Source organism: Hordeum vulgare, chromosome 4H, assembly GCF_904849725.1.
Source record: "Hordeum vulgare subsp. vulgare chromosome 4H, MorexV3_pseudomolecules_assembly, whole genome shotgun sequence".
Lineage (NCBI taxonomy): Eukaryota > Viridiplantae > Streptophyta > Magnoliopsida > Poales > Poaceae > Hordeum > Hordeum vulgare.
This window is the reverse complement of record NC_058521.1, coordinates 222437326-222450638: the sequence shown is the minus strand read 5'-3', so window position 1 is coordinate 222450638 and position 13313 is coordinate 222437326. Positions and strand designations below refer to the sequence as shown.

The following is a 13313-nucleotide window of genomic DNA, read 5'->3' as shown; positions in this document are numbered from 1 at the left end:
TTTTCGTATTTTCTGCCACCAACCTATTAAAGTCCGCAAGCTTCTTCTCATCAGCTTCGGACTTCTCCTTAAGATTTGCGAGGACTAGATCCTTGTCTTCAAGCACCTTTTTCATAGCATCATACTCCAGCTGCAGCTAGTTCTTCTCAGATTCCATGTTGGTATATTGCGACCCAATCTCGCAAGCCTTCTGAAAAATGTCAACAATATTGTTTCAGTCGACGCTTCAGCTTTTTTCTACTTCCGAGTGGAAAAATAAGTTTCAGTCGACACAATTATTTTTATACTTCCGAGTGGAGAAATACAATTCATTCGACCAATTAGCGGCCCGCCGCACCCACCCAGGATCTTAAGACTACCGCCCTTCGTAAATGATCGACACTAGTCTCAGGGACTACACCCAGTGGTTGCACTTAGCGTGCCCCCACTGGATACAAAACTACTCGGTCAGACCCGTCTTACCCGAGTAAAACATTTACTAATTCTCAATTAGACCCCTGCCGAGGCAAGCACTCGACGCGGTCTCGGGGACTACACTGAGTGGGTGCACTAAGAGTGCCCCCACTGGATACAAAAACACTCGACCAGGTCCGGCCATGGCCGAGTCAAAAATAGAGCATACCTCTCAAGTTCAGACTCGTGTTGATGCAAGCATTCAACAACAGTCTCGGGGACTACTCCTAGTGGGTTCACTAAGCGGTTCCCCACTGGAATAAAGACAAACTACTACACGACAAACCCCTAGTGGGTGTAAAGCAGCAAGACTGACAAGATTCAATCGGAACTTAACTTATAGTGGAACTTACTCAGATGTTCGCCTGGAACGCCGAGCTCACGTCATATGCCAACTTACTGGCCTCGAACACCTCCTTTGTCCGCTGCATCATCAGCTCGGCTTGGATCATTGCCTCTTTAGCAGCGCAAGTCTGCTCCTCCGGGACGCGATGCAGGGAGAATGCAAGTGATGAGGAAGTTGGCATCACGGCAGTGGTAGCTTGGGTTACCAGAGGCGCACTCTGCATAGTCGTCACAACAGTCGATCCAGTCAGAGGGGCTGTTGCCATAGCACCCGAGCCGACTGGAGGTACACTCGACGCAGGTGTCATAGACATCCCCAGTGCAGACGTAACTGGCTCGGCAGGAGTTTGTTCTACAGCTGTATGCTACGGCTCTTGTTCGTCATCTAAGAAAATGACGTCCGAAGCTGTAGCAGTGATGGTCAAGTCAGTCGACAGTTCCAATCCATAAAACAGAGTAAAAACTAATGCTTATCATACTTGGCGAGAAGCAGTCTTATCCACGACGTCCAAGTCCATGGGGTCCTCTCTAGTCTCAATAGGAGTTGACACCGAAGTAACAACACTGACAAGCCAATTGCACTCGGTTACTAGAAACTTGAGAAGACATAATGGCGAGATGAAGAAGATAAATAGTCATGCTGAGGCGACCGGAACGACGATTCTCATTCACGACAAGGCATTCCGAAGCTTGGGCGCGTGAGGCTTTGGCTGCTTCGCAGCCTTGTCCGCAGAGTCAGTTGCGGCGGCTCGGTCCCGCTTCACATTTCTGCTGCTAGAGGTGACTGTTTTGCTCGGAGTAGCCGCTGGGTCGTGGCATTTCTTAGTTTGCGGCTCACGATGCAGAGGAGGCTGTTTTTCTTCTTCACTGTCGTCTGAAACATCTTCGCTATCATCAACATACTCGCTCTCGGCACTGCGGCCTTCACTTTCTACCCCAAGATCAAACTGCTCCCCGTTGAGCACAGGAGAGTGCAAGTGGGTCCATTCCTGCGAAGAACAAAGACAATAGAGTCCATCGGACAAGTATGAAGTCACTCGACGAAGACATGAACACAATCGGCAAAGATGTAACATACCATTTTCCGCGGCTTATTCTCAGCAGAATACGGCGTGACTCGTTTGGATCCCACGGGGTTGTCGCAAGGACCGGTGATGCTTTTGACCCACTGGCTTACCGTCTCTTGATCAACTTCCTCGGGGTGCGACCGAGTGGAATCTTCAGAACCGGAGTAATGCCACACGGCATGGTCCCTCGCCTGAAGGGGCTGGATGCCCGGACTGAGGAACGTCTCCAGCAGGCCAGTACCATTCAGCCCATTTCTGACCATGCCGATCACCTCACCCACCGACATCTCCACTTCCCCGTTCTCATCCTCGAATATAGTCAATACTCTAGGGGCAGTCGAACGATCTAAGGTGAAAGGAGGGAGGCCAGTCAACATGTTCGGAGATGCAATATCTTTGCAGTAGAACCATGTCGACTGCCAGTTCTGAACCGATTCAGGGAGGGTCATCGGAGGATAAGTACTCCTATTCGTTTTCTGGATCCATAAACCACTGCACAAGTGGATAACGTTGGTCTGAGTGTCCCCAGGATTCGGTTTTTTCACTGTTTGAGACCAAGCAGTGAATATGTTCTTGAACAGCCCCCGGTGAGGAGGGCAGCCCAAGAAACAATCACACAGAGTTATGAGTGCGGAAAGGTATGCGACAATATTCGGTGGAAGGTGGTGAAGTTGTATCCTGAAGTAAAAGAGGAATCCACGGAAGAAAGGGTGTGGAGACAGAGAAAAACCTCATTCGACATGTGTGAGGAGAAGGACCCGCTCCCTCTTGCAAGGTGCTGTCTCAAGCTCCCCCTCCGGCAATCTCCAAGAGTTCTCCGCCACCATCCCGTTCTTGACGAGATCTAGGATGTCCTCTTTCGTCACGGTGGACGGGAGAAAATCCCCATGTATCCACCCTGGCGGCACCGCGGTCCGACCGAGCTTTCTCCCCTTGCCGCCCTTCTTGGCGCGCTCGAGCTTGGAGGTTTTTCTCTTCGGCATGGCTGCTGTGGTGAAGGAAAGATTGAGCAAAGCTGGTGAGACGAAGGTGCAGGAGAAGCAAGAAAAGATCGAGGTGCAGCTGTAACCCTAGCCCCAGCCGCATTTATATAAGAGGCCGACCGAGTAACCGACTGGTGGCCCCTCCAGATCTCACCCTATCCTGATATCACAGGAAACGTGACACGTGGCAATGATGATGACGCGATAATCAAGGCGTCATTGCTCCACTTGCCGTGACAGTTGCGTCATCCCCGCGAGGCGCGCGTAAACCAAAATTTCGAATCCCGTGCGATCTGGATCTGCCATGGTGATCTGTCATATCAAAAGATCCTGTCAGTCACTCGGAATGAGTCCACGCATCTGAAATCACTCAGGCAAACTTAGCAACAGAATCGATCAAGGTGAATGACGAAGATTTCAGTCGACCCGAAGTTTTATAAATCCGTAAAAATGACCAAAATCAGAACGACTCGACAAGAACTCGCATCGACCCCTTCGTCACTCGAACCCCGATCCATTCGGGGGCTAATGATGGGGATATGTACCTAGGTAGGGTCATAGGCCTGACTTGAATGTCCTACCCAAGGGTACCTCATTATTAGGCCAAGGGTCAGACAAAAGATTCCGACTAGATGAAGATGGCACTTAAAAAGTCACTCGGTGCGCAAACACTCTGACTACATTCCAATCCACTCGACAACCTTTATCCACTCGGAAGGATTCGAGTCGGCATTGAAAACCAAAAGTCACCCACGAGGGACAACGGCCACACGTTCATCCAATGGTCTTTTGTAGCATTTATTACTCACATACGTTATCAGTAACATATATCTTTAACTCATATTGATCAAGCCCTTAGATGTCGAGGCCTTGATGAGAGGTGGGGCACTCTATATAAGCCACCCTCAGGCACAAGGGCTCGCACCCCCTATAACACACATTTCGCACCGCAAGAGCTCACGAGAACTCAGACGTAGGGTTGTTACCTCTAAGAGAGGGGCATGAACTCATAGATGTCTACGTAACTAAGGGTGGCTTATATAGAGTGCGCTACCCCTCATCAAGGCCCCAGCATCTAAGGGTTCGATCAATAGAGTTTAAAGGTGTACGTAACTGATAACGTACGTATGTAATTAATGCTATTCATGATCATCAGCCGAACGCTCGCCTGTTGGCCTCCATGGAGTGACTTCTGGTCTTCTGGGTCGACCGGTGTCTTCCGAGTGGAAGTTACTTTCAAGTGAAGGGGAACATCTTCCGAGTGACTGCTTACCGAGTGACCACGGCTATCCAGTTGGAATCTTCTTCATGACCGCCAAGCTAATAATGAGGTACCCTTTGGTAGGACATCTAGGTCAGGCCTGTGACCCTACTTTAGGTACATATCCCCATCATTTTCCACCTCCTTGAGGATATTCTTGGGCACCTTCATGACTGTCATAGCGGATATTGGAAGGGCGGTGAGGACAACGCGCCCGAACACCCGCCTGCTGGCCGTGTTCATCAGCTTGCCCTTCCAACCTGCCAGCCTTGTGCGAACACAGTCGACGATGAACTACAGTTGGACAAGTCGCAGCTTCGTAGGAGAGTCCCAACCCTAGGTTGGTTGTCAGAAAAGCAAACACAAGTCCTCCGAAATTTTGTACTACCTCGAAAAGTGGCAGCCCAGAGCAGTTGATTGGGATTACAGATGATTTCTCTTTGAAGCAGCTAAGCAGGAACAACAGCGTGTCCACTTCATTTTTGTCCAGGTTTGTGAAGATGACCGCGTCATTTGCATAAAGACTCAATCTGATGCTGATCCCTCGGTCCGGAAGCGCAGTGATCATGTCCTCCGTTGTGGCAGCCTCAAGCAGGCGGTACAACGGGTCTATTGCGATGATGATTAGCAGTAGGGAGAGGGGGTCGCCTTGCCTGAATCCGCGCACATGCCTGAAAGATGGCCCCGACTTTCCATTTAGCACACATGAGGAGGAAGCTGAGGATAGCAAAAGCAAAATCTAGTCCCTCCATCTAGCAGAGAAACCCATTTTCTGCATGAGCTCCAGCAAATATTCCCAGGGCACTCAATCGAACGCCTTGGCAATGTCCATCATGAAATATAAGGCTTGTTTCTTTTCTCTATGCAACATCTTGACGCAACTCTCCACATATTGATAGCTGTCATGGATGCATTTTCCTCTTTGGAAAGCAGTCTGCGCTGGGGATATTACACCGTTTATCGCACCAGCCAGTTTAGCCGAAAGCACTTTGGAGATTAGCTTAGCGACTGAGTGGATCAGACTAATCGGTTGAAACTGCCCAATTTCCGAAGCACTGTTCTTCGGCAGTAGAGCAATGAGGGCTGTGTTAATGTCCGCAAAATTCTGCACGACAAGCTGGTATAATTTATGAAAAACAGCCATAATATCCCCCTGAATGATGTGCCAGCATGCCCTGAAGAATTTCCTTGTGAAACCGTCAGGGCCCGGAGCTTTTTCTGCCAGGGAGGAAATGATTGCAGCCCACACCTCGGATGGTGAGAATGGCAAGCCATTCCCTACTGATTCACCGACGGTATGTTCAACCTTTCCCATTTTATCGTCTTCTGCCGCGCCTCACGCCTGCCTAGGGACTCAGCGAAATGATCATGAATGATCTTCTCCTTTTCATCATGCTCAACAACTTCCCTACTGCCCTCAGTGAGAGAGTGAATGAAGTTTTTCCTCCTTCTCGATTTCATCTTGGCATGGAACAGCTTGGTGTTTGCATTCCCCTCTCGCAGCCAGCTGATCCTTGATGCTTGCTTCCTCCTGGCCCTCTCAATTGCGGCCAGACCAAGGATTTTGAGTTTCAGCTGCTTTCTGAGGTTGAATTCGGCCGTAGTCAGAATCGTGGACTCTTGCGCCGTGTCCATACGGAGCATAACCTCATTTGCAATATGAAATTGCAATTTGGCTTTCCCAAATGTGGCCTTGCTCCAAATCTTCAGATCAGCGGCGACCCGCTCAAGCTTCTTTTTTATCCTGATGAACGGGGAGTCATGCGGCACGGGCCCCTGCGAGGCATGAAGAACAAACTCGAAAAAATGAGGGAATTTTGGCCAGAAATTCTCGAATCGAAACCGCACTTTTTCTGAAAGGCATAGCAGCTTTTGCAAGCAAATGCTGGTAGTGATCCGAGAAGGAGGTGGAGGCCGCCATCAACACATGCTCTGAGTGATACTGCTCCCACATCTCGTTGTACAAAACTTTATCAATGCTACAAAAAGAGTAGGATCCTCCCTTTCATTGCTCCATGTAAATATGTGGTTTTTGCATTTTATCTCCTTCAGCCACGCCGAATCGATGGCCCTATGGAATTTCCCCATCATCCTTTTGTTGATGTTTGTGTTGTTTTTGTCTCTGGCCTGATAGATCATGTTGGAATCGCCGTTTATCATCCACTGCTCTCCCACGGGAGGAGATGCCGCTGTCAGCTAAGAGATGAAACTTTCCTTCCGTGCGTCTCCATCAGGCCATACACATTTGTCAACCAGAAGAAAGAGCCGGAGTGGAGTCCCTCTATCCTAGCTGTGATGGAGAAGCTACCCAACCGATGACAAACTACGTCGACGAGGGTCTTATCCCAGAAAATTGTTGCGCTTCCTCTAGAGTCGGTTGCCGGCAGCACCACGCAGCCCTGGAGCCTACTACCACCTATCTCTGAAGCTAAGTACGTCATCCAGTACTCTATCTTTGTTTCCTACAAACAAATAATTGCTATGCTATGTGCTAATGCAGTGTCACAAATCGCATAACGCTTAGCTGGGCAGTTCAAACCCCGCACATTCCATGACAAAAATTTAAATTTGTGTCATCCATCAGGAAAACAGATGTTACTCCGCCAACTGAACATATTACTGAAGAAATGACCATACACCCTACAACACACCGGGGGGCGACGACGGCCATTAATAGGCTCAAAACCCCGTCGTCGATGAACGATCCGCTGAACCAAAGAACTACATATGAGCATTAATCCTAACTCAAACGGGTTGAAGACCAGCCGCTAGCGGAGCCTAGCTGAATAAAGTACAACTAACATAATTAACCAAGGACAACCTCCTCAACCACCGCAACCCCCGCCATGCCCGCGACAATCTTGAGCGATGCTTGGTCGAAGACTATTAGTTTTGCAATGGAGGCTATGTCCCCATCAGACAGAGGCTCCTAGAATGCATCATGAGTTGCGCTGCCGCTTGCGAAGTCATCTTGCCTTTTGGCCAAGCTGCCCCAGCTCTTGGATGAGACACACAACAGCACGCTGCGCAACCGGGGTTGAGTTGGCCGCAGCGGCCTGACGTGTGCTACGATGAGATAGAACTGAAGAAGCTATGGATTTTGGCAGGGCTGAGTGTCGAGGGCGAGGCAGGTGGCTGGGAAGGACCGGCGAGGGTAAGGCGGTGAACAGTTCGACAACTTGCTTCGTACCATCGCCAATCTGGATTTCGCCCAGCCTGTGGCCCATCGCCTCTATCTGAAAGCCGACCATGGCCGCTGCAGGGTGGTTGGTGCCGCAACAAACATGGAATCATCTCTAGTATCTCCAGCTCAGCTGGCCCATCGTCGAAGCATGTTGGGGAGCGGCCACCAGTCTCAAACGCCAGCGGGGTGACAAGGGCCTCCAGCATTGCATTTTCATGTCGAGCTGCATGCAGTCTATGCCCTCGGGTGGGGAGAGGTCGCGACTCGAATCCGAGAAGGAGAAGAAACGGGCCACTGGGTCTTCCTCGAGCATCATCAGAGGTAGAGGGCGTAGAGGCAGTGGGGGGTGGCGCGAAGCACAGGGCCCCCCTTCTTTTGAGCACCATTGTCCCCACGGCTAGCATTCGCGTGGTGGTGCCCCACCGGAGTCCGGCTACGCCGACGATGTGCGTTCTTGACAACATCAGTGACGTTTTCCTTGGCGTGACATCCACGACCGATGAGTCGATCCCTCCAGGACCGACTAGAACCAACAAACCCATCTCCATCTTCACGATCACTGCCACCGTTCCCCAGCAAGGGGCCACACCGTGCAGCCTGGACTCATGGCGCGATGCCGCGGTCCCTTGCTTTGCCGTCCTCGACATGAGCCACCTAGGAGACAGACTCCAGACTTGGAAAAGGGCGGTCGTCCTCCTCATCTGAAGGTGACATACCGCTCTGAGCATAGGGGGAGGATCTCAGGGACAGGGGGGTCTAGTCCTCCAGCAGTTCGACATGGATCAACAGGTCGTAGCAACACACACCTGGCGGAGGAGGGATGCGGGGATCGGTACACGCCAGGCCGATGATCTCGTCAGCCCGACCCGTGCCTCGCTTAAGCACCCAAAGCACACACTTTGTCTAAATGTGGGGAATATCCTAGACCCAAAGCCATCAACCGAAGGTCTTTGTGTGGCCCCTCTCCAGCGTGCGCATGTCTAGCCGGTCGACATGCCCGACGTCGCCGAGAGCCTCCTCGGCGCCCGACAGGGACCAGAACTACATCGGCAGGTCTTCTATGACGACGCACACATTGTGGTTGCACTTGAGAATCGCGACGTGGTCCTCCTCGTGCCAGACCTTGATGAAGTACTTGCATCCCTCCACCTTGATGTTGCCCCGATGCACGACATTGTCCCTGTGCGCACGTACGTAAATGTAGATGAGGAAGGCCTCCGGCTGGTGTGTAGTGACGTGGAGTTGGTGAGGCGGGGTGGAGAATTTCTCGAAGATTACCCTACTGACAGCCGTGGGGGTGGGGGAGTGCGTGCGGTCCGCGGCGGTGAGGGTGACGGCGAGTTGATGCAGGATGTGATCCTCGATCTCCAGCGCCGGGGAAGCCATGATCACCTAGTTGCTCTCCCGCGGGCGCCTGGGCGGGTCGCAGAGGGAGATGCGATCCATGGAAGCCGGTGGAGGGGGAGGTGGAAATACCAGCCATCCTTTCATCGGGCCTCATGTTGCGGTCGGTGGCGAGAGCCTAGCACGAGCAGCCCCACCCGGGCCCCCGTTTCTAGGATTTTGCGGGCAATCTTTGCTGAAATGCCCTGTGCGCTTGGAGATGATGCAGCGAAGGGGGTCACGACAATCGACGGGGCGGTGGCGTTTGCTGAGGCAGCGGAAGCACCTCCCCTTGAACTGTCTTAAGAAGGCTTCCTGCCCCGCGCCCGCATTGAAGAAGCGGTGTCGGCCAGGTTGCGGGATCGAGGCACGCCCCGAACGGACCAACGGAGGAGAGCCAACCCTCGTGTTCTTCCGGGAAAGGTCCTCCATCCATCTCACCTCCGCCGAGTCGGCCTAGCCCGAAGGGGAAACCTTGGATGGGGAGGCACGAAGAATCACCACGGATTTAAGGCGGGTGAGGGGAGGCACCGACGAGGGGACATGGGGTGGTTGGGGGAGAGCAGAGGGCCATAATGGTTGGATTTAGTGGCCGCCAAGGCCGGAGCGGCCAGCGGCGCGGAGGCGGAGGAGGGGGTCATCCAGGTCTCCTAATTAGGCTCACTCATCCATGAAATAATGCAAGACGAGACAAGTTGATGCAACTTTGTGTGTTTTCACTTTTACGGAAAATCAATACCAAATGGAGTCCAAAGACGATCCAACTTTTTGGTGTTCTTTTGGAAGATTTTGGACCCACGAAGCTTCGGGACGAGACAAGTTGATTTTAGCCCTATGTTGGATCATCTCATTTCCTAGGGTTGGTTCGTTCTAGGGTTGATTCTAGGGTTGATGGAAGGACTCATACATGATTCCCTCCCACCTCCCTCGTCCCCACCTCCACCTCCAACTAACTTCCATGGCGATCTCTTGGTGTTTAGGGAATCGATGGCAAGCCTTCTCCATTGGGATTACTCTCCTCGCATCAAGGTGGTGGCACATGTTCATAGGAAATTTGGATCCCCCGTCCACTTTGACCCATCGTTGGGCGCTAAGGAATTTTTCTTGGCTGCATCTTTCTCATCTGTCTCTTTCGCTCTGTCGATTTATTTTGCGGGTGTTGCTCTTCAATATTGTATTGGTGGTGATATATTTTTTGTGTTACCCAATTGGCAAAGAGATGTTTTCGATTTTTAGTGGCATCTAATCGTGTTGGGCATTTAATCTATTCTAGAAGGGATCGAGTCTGGCCGGATTTCGTTTGTCACTTTCGTTTGTTCAAATCTTGCATGGATTATTCTCATGAGACTCTAATTGGCACATGAATAGTGAGATGTTGGAAGTATCGAGCCGTTGTCCTATGGTGATCCGTGGTTCTTCGGATTTTCTGACTGAAAGCGCCATACATGATCCCCCTAGCACGTTCGAACTTGTAAAATTTGTCTTTTCTAATGTCGTGGTTCAACATTATAATGGGCTTTGTGATCCCATCAATGACGCTGAATTATTCTCGATCCGCGGTTTCAAGTTAAATCCTCAAAAGTGTATTTTCAAGCCTTGCATGATCCTTTTGTTTGCGCAACCTATCAACTGAATTATTTCCAACAATTATCGAAGAATACACTTTATCAGATTTTAAATTTATGGCAATATGGCTATTGTGACTCACAGGTTGGCCAAGCTTTAGATTTTAAATTTGTCCCTTCCTCGGATTTCATCTACAAAAAATGAGAAGATGTGAGTCCTGCAACAGGATTGATCATCTAGCATCGGCCTGCACCAGGGTTTTATGTATTCATTGCATGAAGTTAGGTTTTACGTGTCCTTCACACAACCTTACATTTTAGTTAGTATTCGCGACCGAATTTATTCTAATTTAGGCCATCTGAGCCATGCATGTATGTGAGTAAAGTCTCGAAATAAGAATTACTTATGGATTGAGAAGATGACTTCTTCGCAAAGTTGCCAGTCATTTTTTCACCCCGAAACCGTAGAACAATAGTTCTACGGTAATTTTTCAATTAAAAAGAAGTGTAAATATGTACATGTAAAGAAAAAAAAGGAAGATACATGTCAACTACCTAACTCCTGGTTTTTGTAACATGAAGAAATACTATCTGTTGGAGTCTATGTGGGTAGGGAACTTATCCATTTTTCTAGACATGCAATGTTCTTCTCTTTAGTTCTGTGCTTGACTAGTGAGAGATCTTGGTATAGACCCTGCTTCCAGGCATCTAGGCTTGGGGAGATATTGTTGAATATTTTCCCATTCCTTTGTATCCATATGTTCCAGCATCCCATAAGAACAATGTCCATGGCAATCTGGGGTGGGAAACATTGTTTGAGGAAGATGATATCGTCAAAAGAACAGACACCTTTGTGTATGTTTGGAGCAATAATATCCCAGCAAGAAATGGAAAATCACAGTCCCATAGAAGATGAAGAGATGTTTTCTCAACTTGTTCTTGGGAGAGTGCACATTCATAGCTTTGAAGCAAGAAGTTTTTCCTTTTAAGGAGGCTTCTGGAGCTAATTTTGTCATGAAGTAGCAACCAAATGAAAATTTTGTGCCTTATTGTCCGAGCTACTTTCCATAGGTCTCTGAACAAGTGATGTGTTACAGAAGGACCCATCAGATGTTTGTACATCTTGCTCATAGAGAAAATATCAGATTTCCACTCATATGTCCAAGTATCATTGTTATTTCCAACCTGCTGCAGAATGAGTGCAATATCATTCATTTGCTGAAAGGCAATTGTAGAGAGTGGGGTGTGGAAATGCTCCATGATATCCAACGATTGCTCCATGTGTGCTACTCAACATTGGCCATTGATTGCAAAATACTGTAATTCAGGATATTGATGTGCCACGGGATTGTGGTCCCAATTGTAAGTCCAGAACAGAGTGGTGTATCGAGTACCCACTATAGAGTTAGCCACTTCCTTGAAGAGAGGAATTAGTTTCAAATGTGCTTTCCACCAAAAAGATCATTCCAGTTTGTCTTGTGGTGGGTTGGTGGTGTAATATGTTTCCCATAGCAAATTGACCCAAGGCAAATTTTGCTTAACGAAGATTTTGTGCAGATTTTTGATAAACAAGGCTTTATTATGCAGATGAATATCTACCACTCCAATCCTGTGTGGGATTTAGGTTTACAGATTGTCTCCAAGGAAATCATTGCTTTTCCAGCTTCTTCAAAACCATATTTTCTCCAAAAGTAGTTCCTAAGGTATTTATTTATCTGATCAATTACTCCCACTAGCATGGAAAGGCAGCTCATGAATAAAGTTGGAAGGGAGGAGAATACTGATTTTATTAATTGTAGCCTTCCACCATATGAGATTAAAGTTGAACAACCAGTAATTCTTCTTTCAATTCGTTGCAACTTAGGACAAAAATCTTCAATCTTTAGTTTTTTGACACTCAGAGGCAATCCTAAGTAAGGAAAGGGGAAACTTCCTTCCTTGCACTCAAGAATGTTGAGGACATCTCCCATTTTGTGAGTTGCCACATTGATTGGAATCACAATGGATTTGTTGTAGTTGACCTTGCATCCAGTTTGGGCAGTAAAGTGTGACAACAGGTTTTTTATCTGCATTAGTTGCATATTCTTAGCAGGAAGGACAACAATGATATCATATACATTCATGACTACAGGAAAATCAGGGCAACTGTTCATTTGAAGAGGAGGGGAGATAATCATGTTTCTCATGGCTCCATTAAGGATCTATTAGAACAGATCACCAGCCAACACAAAAAGTAATGGTGAGAGAGGGTCCCCTTGCCTTACACCTCTCTTGCAGCGAAAAACTTTACCAGGTATTCTATTTAACAACACATCAGATGTACTAGATTTGAAAATCATATCAATCCAATTTATCCATCTACTCCCAAAATCTTTTGGCTTCAAGATGTACATGATGGTTCGGTGCTCAATTAAATCAAAACCTTTTCAAAATCCAGTTGTAGAATGAGTATTTCTTCCTTGGATTGCTGGCCTTGGTGAAGGTATTCAATAGCCCAAGCCAAGCAATCTTGGTTTCTTCTGGATTTTATGGAACCATATTGTTTTATATGCACTAGCCGAAGAATAACATTCTGCAGTCTGTTGGCTAGAAGTTTAGTGATTATCTTGATAGAACAGTTGAGAAGTGAAATTGGCATGTAGTCTCGTGGTAACATAGGGTTGTCCTTTTTAGGAATGAGAGTAATATATGATGAGTTGATAATTTGGAGATTAACATTCCCATTATAAAAATCCTTGATCAGACTGTAAAAGTCTTCAGCAATTATACTCCAACAATATTTAATGAAATCACCATTAAAACCATCAGGGCGTGGAGCTTTGCCTAGAGGAAATTGAGCTACCACAACATCTATTTCTTCCTTGGTAAAAGGTCTTTCAAGTTCCAACAAATTCCTATTCATCTGAATTAAAGAGTGCAGAGGGAAATATTCAACAGTGGAAGTGGTTGTGCTTAGTCTTTCCTTGAAAGCTCTCCATAGAACAACTGCTTTGGCTTGGAGCTCAGTTATCTCTTGACGAATATCATCATGGATAGTGCTGATGTGATTCTTTCTATACTTGATTGTGGATT

The 13313-nt window shown here is 48.1% G+C and overlaps 1 pseudogene; it reads right to left on the bottom strand.

Annotated features, from left to right (window-relative positions):
* Positions 1-7175: 7175 nt before the first annotated feature.
* LOC123450410 lies at positions 7176-8340 on the bottom strand (annotated as a pseudogene).
* Between the last annotated feature and the right edge of the window lie 4973 nt (positions 8341-13313).